This window comes from Apium graveolens, chromosome 6 (genome assembly GCF_009905375.1).
Source record: "Apium graveolens cultivar Ventura chromosome 6, ASM990537v1, whole genome shotgun sequence".
Classification (NCBI taxonomy): Eukaryota; Viridiplantae; Streptophyta; class Magnoliopsida; order Apiales; family Apiaceae; genus Apium; species Apium graveolens.
Genome location: NC_133652.1, coordinates 182,610,210 through 182,623,046, shown reverse-complemented (window position 1 = coordinate 182,623,046; position 12,837 = coordinate 182,610,210). Strand labels below are relative to the sequence as shown.

General features: G+C 37.7%; 1 non-coding gene across 1 annotated transcript; it reads right to left on the bottom strand.

Moving 5' to 3' along the window:
- Positions 1-11,906: 11,906 nt before the first annotated feature.
- On the bottom strand, positions 11,907-12,013 carry LOC141669277 (small nucleolar RNA R71). The gene has a single exon (XR_012553564.1). It is a non-coding gene; the product is annotated as a small nucleolar RNA R71 (small nucleolar RNA).
- Positions 12,014-12,837: the final 824 nt, after the last annotated feature.

The window sequence follows — 12,837 nt, the reverse complement described above, 5'->3', positions numbered from 1 at the left end:
GGTGAGAAGACGACAGCTCGTATTCTGCAAGCAGGTTTTTTCTGGCCTACTTTGTTTAAGGATGCTCATCAGTTTGTTTTAAGGTGTGATCATTTCCAAAGAGTGGGAAATCTTATGAGAAAGGATGAAATGCCGTTAAATGTTATGCTTGAAGTCGAGGTCTTTGATATTTGGGGAATCGATTTAATGAGGCCTTTTGTATCGTCCTGCAACAATCAGTACATCTTGCTGGCAGTCGATTATGTCTCAAAATGGGTAGAAGTCAAAGCTCTACCGATAAATGATGCAAAGGCAGTGTTGAATTTTCTTCATAAGCAAATTTTCACAAGGTTTGGAACGCCACGAGTAATCATAAGTGATGAAGGGTCGCATTTCTGCAACTGTAAGTTTACTTCTATGATGCAGCGCTACAATGTGAATCATCGAGTTGCTACTGCCTACCATCCGCAAACAAATGGTCAAGCGGAAGTGTCTAACAGAGATATCAAGCGCATCTTAGAGAAGGTTGTTTGTCCGTCAAGGAAGGATTGGTCTTTAAAGCTCGATGAAGCTATTTGGGCTTACAGAACAGCATACAAAACTCCACTTGGTATGTCCCCGTTTTAACTGGTGTATGGTAAGGGATGTCATTTACCTGCGGAGCTTGAGAATAAGGCCTATTGGGCATTGAAGAAGTTGAACCTGGATCTAGATGCAACTGGAAGGAAGCGAATGCTTTAGCTTAATGAACTTGATGAATTTCGACTCCAAGCGTACGAGAACAACAAAATGTACAAGGAAAAGGTGAAAATGTGGCACGATAGGAAGCTACATCCCAAGTTATTCGTGTCGGGGCAACAAGTTCTCTTATTCAACTCTCGTCTCCGACTTTTTCCTGAGAAGTTGAAATCAAGGTGGTCTGGACCTTTTATTGTCAAAACTGTGTTTCCACATGGAGCGGTGGAGATTTTTGAGAATGATCCGGACCAAGCATTCAAGGTTAATGGTCAGCGTTTGAAGCACTACTATGGAGACACGACAAACCGGGAAGGGGTTAGTGCCGTTTTATTGTCAACTTGAGGAAAGGTACGCAACGTCAAGCTAATGATGAAAAAGAAGCGCTTCGTGGGAGGCAACCCATGATTTGTTGTAACAGGAACCCTCAGAAGTTAATAACATATCCAAAACCACAAAAAAATCAGAAAAAAGAGCCTGAAAAAAAAAATCCAGAAGCCCCCTGAGCGCCCGCTCAGCACCGCTCAGCTATGCTGAGCGACCGCTCAGCTATGCTGAGCGACCGCTCAGCAAGCTGAGCGCCCGCTCAGCTCTGCTAAGCGACCGCTCAGGGGCCGACTGGGAGAAATTTTTTTATGTTCAATAAAATACCAAAAAACTCAGAAAAATAAAAACACAAAATACACCCCATAAACCCACGACCTATTTCCCCATTATCCCATGATTTTAACCCTTAAACCCACTCCTAATCAAATTCTACCCTAATCCATACCCTATATATACACACACCTAGCCCATATATCCCCCATACACTTTCAACACTTCAACTCTCTCCCAAACACAAAAACACAAATCTCAATCACTTTTACTCAGTTTCGATGGCACCCAAGAGAGCAAGGACTATCGATAGCAGCAGCACTGTCCCTACTGCTGATTCCTCGAGGGGTATTGCTGCGAGGCCTCGTTTGAATGATAGGGCTGCTGAGGAGGAGTACACTAGGCTTCTGGGGAAGCCAATTTTGAAGGAGAGGGGATTCTTACCATCGGGGAGGGATGGTGAGTGGTTACCAATGATTGCTGAGAAGGGGTGGATAGCTTTTTGTGAGTCACCTGAAGCAGTGCCAATGAGTGTGGTTCGTGAGTTCTATGTGAACGCGAAGGCCGAGAAGAATGGGTATTCAGTGGTCCGGAGGATGACGGTGGATTATCACCCTGCGGCGATTCGCCGTGTGATTGGGCAGAGACAGAGGAAGCCCGCGGAGGAGAACTGGAACGAGAAGACTGCTGAGGATTTTGACTTGGATTTGATTTGTGCTACTCTCTGTAGGCCGGGAACAGTATGGACCTTCAAGACTGGAACTAATGAGTATCATCACTTTTCGGCGATCGCGATGAACAGGTATGCCCATGCATGGAATGTGTTTATTTGTGCTAATATTTTTCCTTCTTCGCATGCACATGAGGTCACAGTTGAGAGAGCACAGTTGTTGTGGGGAATTTTGAATGAGGAGTACTATGTGGACCTTGGTGAGTTCATCTACCAGGGAATTCTGAAGTTTTTGAGGGGAGCTAAGCACATGAACATCCCTTATGCATCTATAGTTACCAAGCTTTACCGATCGGTGGGAGTTCAGTGGCCGTCTCATGAACAGTTGCAGTTGCCGGCCGCTCCTATTGACTCCGGGACTCTGAATGCGATGCAGGAGTGGACCGGTGGTGAGCCTGAGGAGCATGGGCTGGGTTATCGTCTTCCAGGAGGGCGTCCAGCACGAGGTACTACCATGGCGAGGCCAAGGCGTGATGAGGCTGGTTCTTTCAGAGCTCAGGAGGGTGCTGGGATGGCTGATGCCCAGTATAGGAGGCTGTCACGGAGGATGGATGCTATGTACGAGACACATAGAAGGTTTGCTCAGGAGCTCACCCTTGCACTAGGGACCGCTTTTCGAGGCCTTGGAGCTGACATCCAGTGGCCAGTTTTTGGTGAGGACTCTGCATATCCGCCTCCTGATACACCACCCTCTGAGGGTGATGATGATGATGATCTCTCCGAGTAGGTATACCCTGTGTTCCTTTCTACTACCTTTATTGGGGATAGTGAAGATTTTAAGTTTGGGGGTGGTAGTTAAGGAATATTTTGTGTGTGTGTCATATAGTTGCATATTCAAGGTAGTTTAGTTCATATAGTTGCATAATTTTTGCCATATAGTTTTTTATTTATTTATTTATAGCTTTATTTATTTATCATGTCTTGTAGCTCATGCATATGCCATGATCCCTTTTGCGCTGATTTACCAATTGATTTGTGATGTCGATGCGTGTGTAGTGATAGCGTTGAAGTAATGTTGAGTCGTGTAGGTTGATATGCATGCTAGAAACACTTGTATTTTCACTAAGTCTTAGAGAATGCTTAAGGACTAGATGGTTGTTATGGTCTGATTGTTTTTGAGGTTAATCTATTTATTATACTTAGAATTTTATAATAGGTTCTTAGTAATAAAGGTATGAAAAGAAAAAAAATGGAGTAAAAAATGGAATTCATTGCTAATTGTGGCTAGGCGTCAAATGGCTAGTAGCCGGCTCGTATGTTTATGCGAGTAGTCTAGGGTTGAGCAAGATGGAGCGAAACGCACTTGCTCAGAATTTTTTTAAAAAAAAAGAAAGAAAAAGAAAAAAAAGAAAGAAAAAAAGAAAGAAAAAAAGAAGGAAAAAATAAAGAGTTAATGCATAATTGATCACGAGTGGGCTCTTTGGTATTCGAGTTATTTAAGTTCTTAGGGGACTTTATGCCTAGTGACCTAAGGCTTTTATAGTCTGGGATCCGCTAACCTAACGCTCGCTACATGGATGCCATTGTATAAGTCTTTTGTGGACCTCGCTCATTGCACGGTCAAATAAGCATTGTTGTTATAAATAAAAAGCCTGATTCCGTAATAAGCTCCAGGATTCTTGTAGTGTTATAAGTCACTTTGTGCCTAGAATTTTTATTTTTTGTATAATCATGTGATTGCCTTGATGATAGTTGAGTCATGATAATTGATCTAGTTCCGAAGCACATCTGTTAAGCATCTGCACATACCACGTTTCTGGCTGTATGTTAGTTTGCATGATTTGATTGATCTTTATTCGCCTAATTGCATTTGTTGAGATGTCGTAAGTTGGTTGGTTTGGTCGTAGTAAGGGGGATCGTTGCATTTCATATAAATTGCATCCATGCATGTTTTTATTTTGTTTTTGAGTCTGTGACGCTTGAGGACATGCATCGATTTAAGTTTGGGGGTGTGATAAGTGGCATTTTATACCACTTAGAACGTCTTATAATAGCTTAAATTGGTGTCTTGAAATCAAGTATTTTGTGTATTTGATGCATTTTTCTAGTGTTTGTGCATTTCAGGGTATTAGTTGCATTTCGGGGGAGAATTCATCAATAATAAGCCTTGGCATGTGTTTAGCATTGTAATTGGAAAGAGAGGAGCAGATTGCAGCGAAGAAACGGAGCAAACATATCTTTTTTCCAAAAAGGGTCTGAGCGCCCGCTCAGCTATGCTGAGCGGTCGCGCAGGAAGCTGAGCGCCCGCTCAGCTATGCTGAGTGCCCGCGCAGGGTCGTGAATTCAGAATAAATATTTTAGACTCCTATTTCTGCTTGGCTTCCAACTTCTGAGTAATCTGGGTTTTATGGGACTCCTATATAAGTAGATTTCAGAGACGTTTCAAAAAGGTTGGATCGTTGTATTAATCAAGGAGCGATGGCGATAAGGAAGAAGACCGTTTTAGCACACCGCAACGAAGAGGAAGCATAATTTCTTGTAACGTTGGATGCTAGTTTTCTTTTCTTTGAACCTATTTACTCTTGTGACGTACTCCGGTTTAATATAATTAGTTTAGTTATTATTATCTTGTGTTTATTTATCATGTTTTTATATGAACCCATGATGACGATGAGTGCTATTATGGGCTAATCGTGATCATGGGGTCGTAACGGATTTACTATGGAATTCTTTAGTTAGTTGTTTAATACCTTAGTGTGTGATGATTGTATGATATCTAGTATTGGTTGTGCGAATTCGTCTTATTTGCATCGCGAACATATAAGATAGGGTGTTAATCTCTTGTGAAGCGACGGTGGATCTTGAGATTTAGAACTTGCCATGCTAGCATAGGTTCATGTAAGATTTTGCATGATTAGTGGGTAACTCTAACCGTTTTATTCGCCCTGTGTAATCAAAAGGAATAACTTGTTCTTAAATCGTTATGTTGTCAATTTATGTAGATATATAGGGACTCAATATAATTGATGCCTATTCAACTTCTATCTTAATTGTGGATGTTTGGTAGAATGGTATTAGTACAATGAAAGTTGGCTTTTATCAGTTTCGTGTTATTCGATTAATATCATCACTGTTGCATGATAAGGGTAATAACAATGACTATTGAAGAAAGTAGTAATGAAGTTGTGATCTCATGAGTGTTTTAATATTGTTAATTTAAGTGTTAATTAAGTGCTTAATTCTAGTAGTTAATTGTAGTTAATAATTAGTTAATCAAATCTAAGTGTTATTGTCTTAACATTGAGAAGTAATCATACATTGGTGAGTGAGTTTAATTGAACATAATTAGTCTGAGTCTCTGTGGGAACGAACTAGAAAGTATTCTATATTACTTACGAACGTGTATACTTGCGTGTATTATTAGTGCGTGATTTCGCCCTAACAATGCTCCAAACATATGACAGGTAATAAGGCCCTGCTATTACAGTATGAGAAGATGGCTAGCCCATTGGTGACTTTTGGAGACAACAGCAAAGGGTTCACAATGGGATATGGCAAGTTAATATCTAGAAATGTTGTCATTAAAGATTTAGCACTGGTAGCTAGTCTTGAGGTGAATCTCCTGAGTGTCATTCAATTGACAGATAGAGGATTCAAAGTTTTATTTGACAAAGGAGACTTCTCAATTATCAGCAAAAAGACTAGTGAAGTTGCTTTGAAATATGCAAGGAAAGGGAGCTTATTTTTTACAGATCTATACTCAGAAAATAAGGATGGTATATGTTGTTTCTACACTAAGGCATCTATTGAGCAAAGCAAACTGTGGCACAAGAAATTCTCTGTGGCACCCCAAAATCCGGGGTCAGGGATCTAGGAGGCCACGTCATCTTGAATCTTGTACAACACTTATCTCATACCATAATATATAAATACTCACACTTTTATGACCCCTCATTTATCAACACACACACTTACAGGTTATTGTCTTGGATACGAATCTTGCATTACTAGAGTGTATCAATCCACAAAGTGATAATTATTATAAGCCCGAAAGTGATTAAGTCTTATCGCTGAAGTAACCTTTAAGTAAAGTTAGATCGGCGGCCAAATATACATTTCTTATTTATTATCTTAAATAAATCAAATTTTTAAATAATCCGGACTAAAAATAACTGAAAACCAATCCAGCTTATTTGATCTACCTGAGGTACAACACCAAACATCCTATGGAATAGCTGGCCATTTCCTACCCATTTCCTGGCCGTGAGTTTCATGATAGGCATCTTGATTCATTGTTGTGTTGTGTCAATTTAAGAAAACAAGTGTAAGCTAAAATGCTCAGCAAAATAATGTACAGTATGAAAAGACTGTATGAAAAATTTATGATTGATTTCATATACTTATCAATATGTTTGTTTTAAAAAAAGTACTTCCCGCTGATACACACCTTCTTTCAAAATAATTCTTCTATTGACTTATTAGTCTGCAAATACCTTAATGGTAAACCCAACACATAGGATTGGGTTACGGTATTGCATCTCAATTCCAAATGGAAGAATAGGACATTCACCGGAGCCCTCGAGATACGATGATCAGTCATATAACGGTAAATATTTATTGTTCTCTACATGTAGAAGGATGACTTCCTTACTCCCGGTTGTGACCCTAGCCGCATTCGGGCTTTATATGCTTCCCCTTTCCCCATGTATGTTTTGCATACTTCATATGTCTTTCAATACACATGGTACCATTACATACGGAAAATTAAAATGGCAGTCTCCCCAGTCCACGAAGTACTGGATCTCTACCCCTTCTTGTCCTTTTAAGAATCCTATCAAATACTTTGAACATCAAACTATATCGAAGTTTTCCAAGCATTTTGCTTGTTGATAGGCACAACTCATTTCATATATGTATATATATGTACTTTCGGAAATTTTCGGAGGAAGTACTAAGATAGTGCGAGTTGACCGTTGTCAACAGATAAATAAATGAGGGGAGGTTTATTTTGAAACTATATTCAAAATATATAAAATATATCGAGATAATACTCTCCGATGATCTGAAAGTATTAGTATGATTTTCTGAAACTTAGAAAATATTTTAAAATAGGTTTTATAATTTTAAAATCATATTAAATCATTTGATAAATATTTAATAATTAAATAATAATTATTATATAATTAATCCTCGAATAATTATATTTTAAAAGAATATTTGAAATAATATTTCTCAACTAATTTATGTTTTAAATAATTAAATTAATCTATGTTAATTATAAATAATCGAGTCGTAATAATTAATCGTTGGAGAATACCTCTCCTATATTACATGAATAATTGAAATATATTCATTGATCGAGTAAAAAAATATAGTTGAGAGGATACGATTTTTGGAAATCATTTTAAATAAATTCGAGATATTAAATACTTCGTAAGTGGACATTGATTCCCTTGGAATAAAATAAACAAGGACTTTTGATCGTCGAAAACATCACCGGGATGGCTCCCGGGTTTTCGTTTTATAATTCTGACTCACTCTCGGTCTAATAATTATATACCACGCTTATGGTGGAGCTATAATATTCTACGACATATATGTATTGTAACTCAATTGTTTTTAAAGCATAAAACTCACAATGTTATTATCATGGTAAACATGACATTTGTACGAAAGACAGTAAAATAATCTTTTCACAACACAACAGTATATGGAGTTGTGTTCGTAAACTTTCCTGGGTACTTTGAAGTAGAGGATGCTCTAGGGACCTCTCGAAAATATATAATTATAAACAATTTTGGTTCGTTAGACCCCGTTCTTATTTATGGCTACTCGTACATATGTGATACTTTACCGTCCATGTAACTCACTTTAATCTTATTATCCCATTAAGTACAACTACTCATCATGTTCACTTTCTTTTCTAAATCCCTTATGTCCGTTTATGCCTTTTATATTCCAACCCTCGGCTCCGCTCACGATTCTTAATGGTTTCTAATCGCGCGGTCTTGGTTTCGACATTTTTATAAAATTAAAAATCCATATTTTCACTTGAAATTTTTATAGAAGTTAAAAAACTATATTTTTACTCTCTGTAAAAAATTCATGATTTTTGAATATTCTTAAGTCGATCATTTCTATTTCGAAAGTTCGTAATTCATAGTAGTTTTTATCGAATAAATCACTTTTACTAAAACGGTCATAACTTTTGATCCATAAATCGAAATTAAGCGATTCAAGTGACTAAATGATACTTATAAAATTATCTATCATAAAAAGGTCTTAATTTTTAATAAATTACAGTTTATAACTTCGATAAATTCTGCAGAAAACTTATGTTGTGTTTTGTTCGTTTTAATGAGGTTACGATTACGATCCGAGTTCCGTTTACATTCTAAATCATTATTCAACCATCAACAACTACCATATCATCATCTCAACACTAAATCCTCTCAATAACATCATGTTACTGAGACAACAAACATCAACCTTAATACTAACTAACCAAACATCAAGAAAATAGCAAAATAACTATTAAAACTAGGTTTATAGCTAAGATCTCAAAATTTCTTGAAACTTAAACCATAAACAAATTTTGTTCAAGGATTTATACCTTTCTTAAAAGATTGTGATATGTTCTTCTTGATGGTGGAGTCTTGGGGATGTTTGGTTGAGTTTAAGGAACTTAAATCATGCCATAAAAATTAAAGAAACCACGAAGAGTTACTATTCATCACTGTTCAACATCACTTTTTTGATTTTATTTCACCAATCAAACCTTAATAGAATGCTCTCAAAAATTTATCTTAGCTTAGTTCAGGATGTTGGAAGCTTAGGATTTAATTGTAGAATTTTTTCATGGGTAGAAATTGAGGTTTTAAATTTGATTTCCCTTTTCTTGATGAAATAGCCGAATGAAGTGTTTTCAAGGAAGAAGAGAGAGTTTTGTCGGTTACTTGAATGCTTCTTGTGAAAGATTTGTGATATAATCTTGTATATATCATCTTAGTACAAAGAAATCTATCAAAATCTTGCTATCTTTCCTATTTTCCAAGCTATAAACTAGCTTAGGTACCTTGGTTACTATTCCACCATTATTAACTAGCTAGGTTATCATTTCTATTAGCTAGGTTACTATTTGGTTATTAACCATGGTCAGTTTCTTACTTTAGTTAGCTTGACTTGATATGTTTATTTATTCGCTTACGCGTTCGCTCGGTCACTTATTTGTTTTCGTAATAAATCTTCGTAAACGGTTCGCGGGGTAAATCCTTTCTTATACGTCCTTTACATTTTGAAGTCTCGTACTTGGGTTTGAATTTGTAGTATAATAGGTTTGTAATTATATTGTAATTCTCGTAATCCTTGACGGTTCGTAGAAACGGTCGTTTTTCAAAGTTCGTCTTCTTCGAAAACTAATAATATTTGCATTATTTGGTACATATAATCATGTTATGGACTCGGAAACTAAATTTCTCATGCACAACATAGTGTGGGATAAAAATTTTCCCCCCGATTGTCAGGGTTACTATTCATCAAGCATTTTACAAAGTCTCAAATATTCGAGTTATAACAGTCTTCCCGAATCAAACAGATAACAGATGCGGATAATTTTCCTTCATCGCGTCCTCTAGTTCCCAAGTTGACTCTTTAACATTCTGATTTCTCCACAAGATTCTGACCAGCTTCACAGTCTTGTTCCTCAACATTTGTTCTTTCGGGTCCATCACTCTCACCAGTTGCTCAACGTAGGTCATGTCTTGTTGTAGTCTACCTGTTCATACTCTATCACATGTCATGCATTGTTGAGTGGCATTTATGACACTTTATAATGCTCTATTAAGCTTTGAATTGATGCGTTTGTACTCAAGTTGTTAAGTGTTTTAACATGTTTTCTAGTGTTTTTGCATTTCTGGCATTATCTAGGTAATTAGGTGAATTAACATTGTTTTGGTGCTAATTTGGTGTCAAGGTGGTGTTGGAATAAAAGCTCGTGGAAAGCCGACTCAAAGCAGCAAAGAAAATCAGAAATCTGAAGTTTTTTCCAGAGGTACGGCGCACCCGTGCTTGTAAAGCGCGTGGCCGCGCCAGGATGTCAGAAAGGCAGCGCGCCCTCGCTGTGATAGCGCGCGGCCGCGCCGGTGCTAATTCAAAGAATCCTGATTCTATTATAATTATAATTGGAGGACTTCTGGATTGTATGGGGCTGCTATATATATTCAAATGAAGGACGTTTTTAAGAATGAGATGTACCAGAACGCAAGGAGAACCGTAAGAAGACTGTTTTAGCACGGATTCAATGAAGACGAAGAAGATCTTATTTTTACTTGTGAATCTTTGTTCTAAGTTGTAACTTGGATGCTAGTTTTTTTATTTGTGAACCTTACTCTTGTTTCGTACTTGGTTTTGTTATTTAAGTATAAAGACTACGTTTGTTATACCATGCTTTCATCGGAACCCACATTGATGATGAGGCCGATTATGGGCTAATCATTATCGTGGTGTTCTAACGGATTTATTTATGGATTTCTTTAGTTAATTTATTTCGATGCCTTAGTGTGTGGTGATTATATGATAATCTAGTATTGGTTGTGCGTATTCGTCTTATGAGCGTCGCGAACTTATAAGATAGCGTGTTCATCTTTAATGAAGGGACAGGGAATTTAAGGATTTAGAACTTGCCATGCTAGCATAGGTTCATGTGTTATTGTTATGCATGATTCGTAGGTAATTTTAACCATCTTACTTGCCCTGTGTAATCATGATAGATAACTTGTGCTTTAAACCTTTATGTTGTCAAATTCTATAGACATATAGGGTCTCAATATAATTGGTGTTTATCCAGCTTCTATCTCTTTTGTGGATGTCTGATTGTCTGTTATTCGTGCAACGAAAGTTGGCATTTAGCAGTTCCGTGTTATCTGATTAGTGTCATCACTATTACATGTTAAGGTTAAGAATAATAAGGCTATTGAATGAAGTATTTAATGAAGTTAGAATCCCATATTTGTCTCATATAATATACAACCCTCTTTATTCTCTTAGTTATAATTGTTAGTTTAATTCTTAGTTATAAACAACCTTAATCTGTTATCATCTTAGCATTGAATAATAACCATACATTGTTGCTTAAGTGCATAAATTAATTAGTTAACCAAAGCCAGTCTCTATGGGAACGAATCTGATTTATATCTTATACTACTTGCGAACGCGTATACTTGCGTGAATTATTAGCGCGTGTTTAGCGACTAACAAGTTTTTGGCGCCGCTGCCGGGGAGTACAGTGTTAATTTTTAGTTTATGTATTTTCCATCAGTGGTCATTAAAGTTCATTGACTCGGACATTGTTACTTATCTGTTGTCTTGTCTTATTTCAAGTACTCTAGCGAGGGTGTATGCATACGCGTTTGCGTACTCGTAAGAGAATACTGAATAAAGCCGAGGAAGAAGTTTTGGTGGTTCGAAAGAAAGTTTTCGAAGAAGAAAAGAAGGTAGAAGAAGAAGAAGAGAAAGTCGAAGAAACAGTTTTAGTAGTGATGGGAGATCAAGCAGAAAATCCTAAGGCTTTGATGGACTATTCTCAGACTAAGATTAATGACATTCAGTCAAGCATCATCAGGCCATCCATTAGGGCTATCACTTTTGAGATCAAGTCAAGCACGATTCAGATGATACAGAACTCAATTCAGTTTGGGGTTTTCCTACTGAAGACCCCAACATGCACATCAGGGATTACATCGAGATCTGTGACACGTTCAAGTTCAATTATGTGACTGAAGATGCTATCAAGCTGCGACTCTTCCCATTCTCTCTGAGGGAAAAAGCTAAGTGATGGTTACATTCTCTACCAGCAGGGTCTATCACCACTTGGGAAGATCTTGCTTAAAAGTTTCTCACTAAATTCTTCCCTATGGCGAAGACTGCTGCAATCAGGAATACTCTTACTCACTTTACCCAGAAAACTAGAGAATCTCTATGTAAGGCTTGGGATCGATATAAGGAGATGCTAAGGAAGTGCCCACACCATAGCATGCCTGATTGGATGATTATTAACAATTTCTATAATGGATTGTGTGCTACTTCTAGACCCATGCCCGATGCAGCATCAGGAGGAGCCTTGTGGGCTAAGAGCTACGATGAAGCTTATGAATTGATTGAACTGATGGCTGCTAATGAGTACCAGAATCCTTCCCAGAGACTGGCTAAGGGGAAAATAGCAGGAATTCTGGAGTTGGATGTAGAAACTGCTATAGCTGCCCAACTTAAGGTTTGACGATGAAGGTGGACACTTTGGCTAATCATGGGGTTAATAAAATCGCTAGTGTCTGTGAGCTTTGTGTTGTTACCCATGAGACTGATTAGTGCACAATTTCTAGTGAATCAGCTCAGTTCGTGAGCAACTTTCAGCGTTCGCAGCAACCTGTGCCAGCCACTTATCATCCCAACAACCACAATCATCCTAATTTCAGTTGGAGAAATGCTCAGAATATGGTTCAACAGCCTTATCAACAGTATCCAGCTAAGCAGTACAACCCTCCTAGTTTTCAGCAACCGCAATATACACCAAGACAGCAACTTCAGCTGCAACAAGCTAATGAAAAATTTGAATTAGAGGAGTTAAAGATTATGTGTAAGAGTCAAGCTGTTTATATCAAGACCTTGGAAAATCAAATTGGGCAAGTTGCCAATGACTTGCTAAATTGTCAGCCTGGTACACTACCTAGTGACACTGAAGTTCCAGGAAGGAAGGAAGCTAAGGAGCAGGTAAAGGCAATCACTTTGAAGTCTAAAAAGGTTGCGAATCCCGAACAAACTCAAGCGTTGACTGAAGAAGCTGGGGCTGAGAAAGAAGTAGA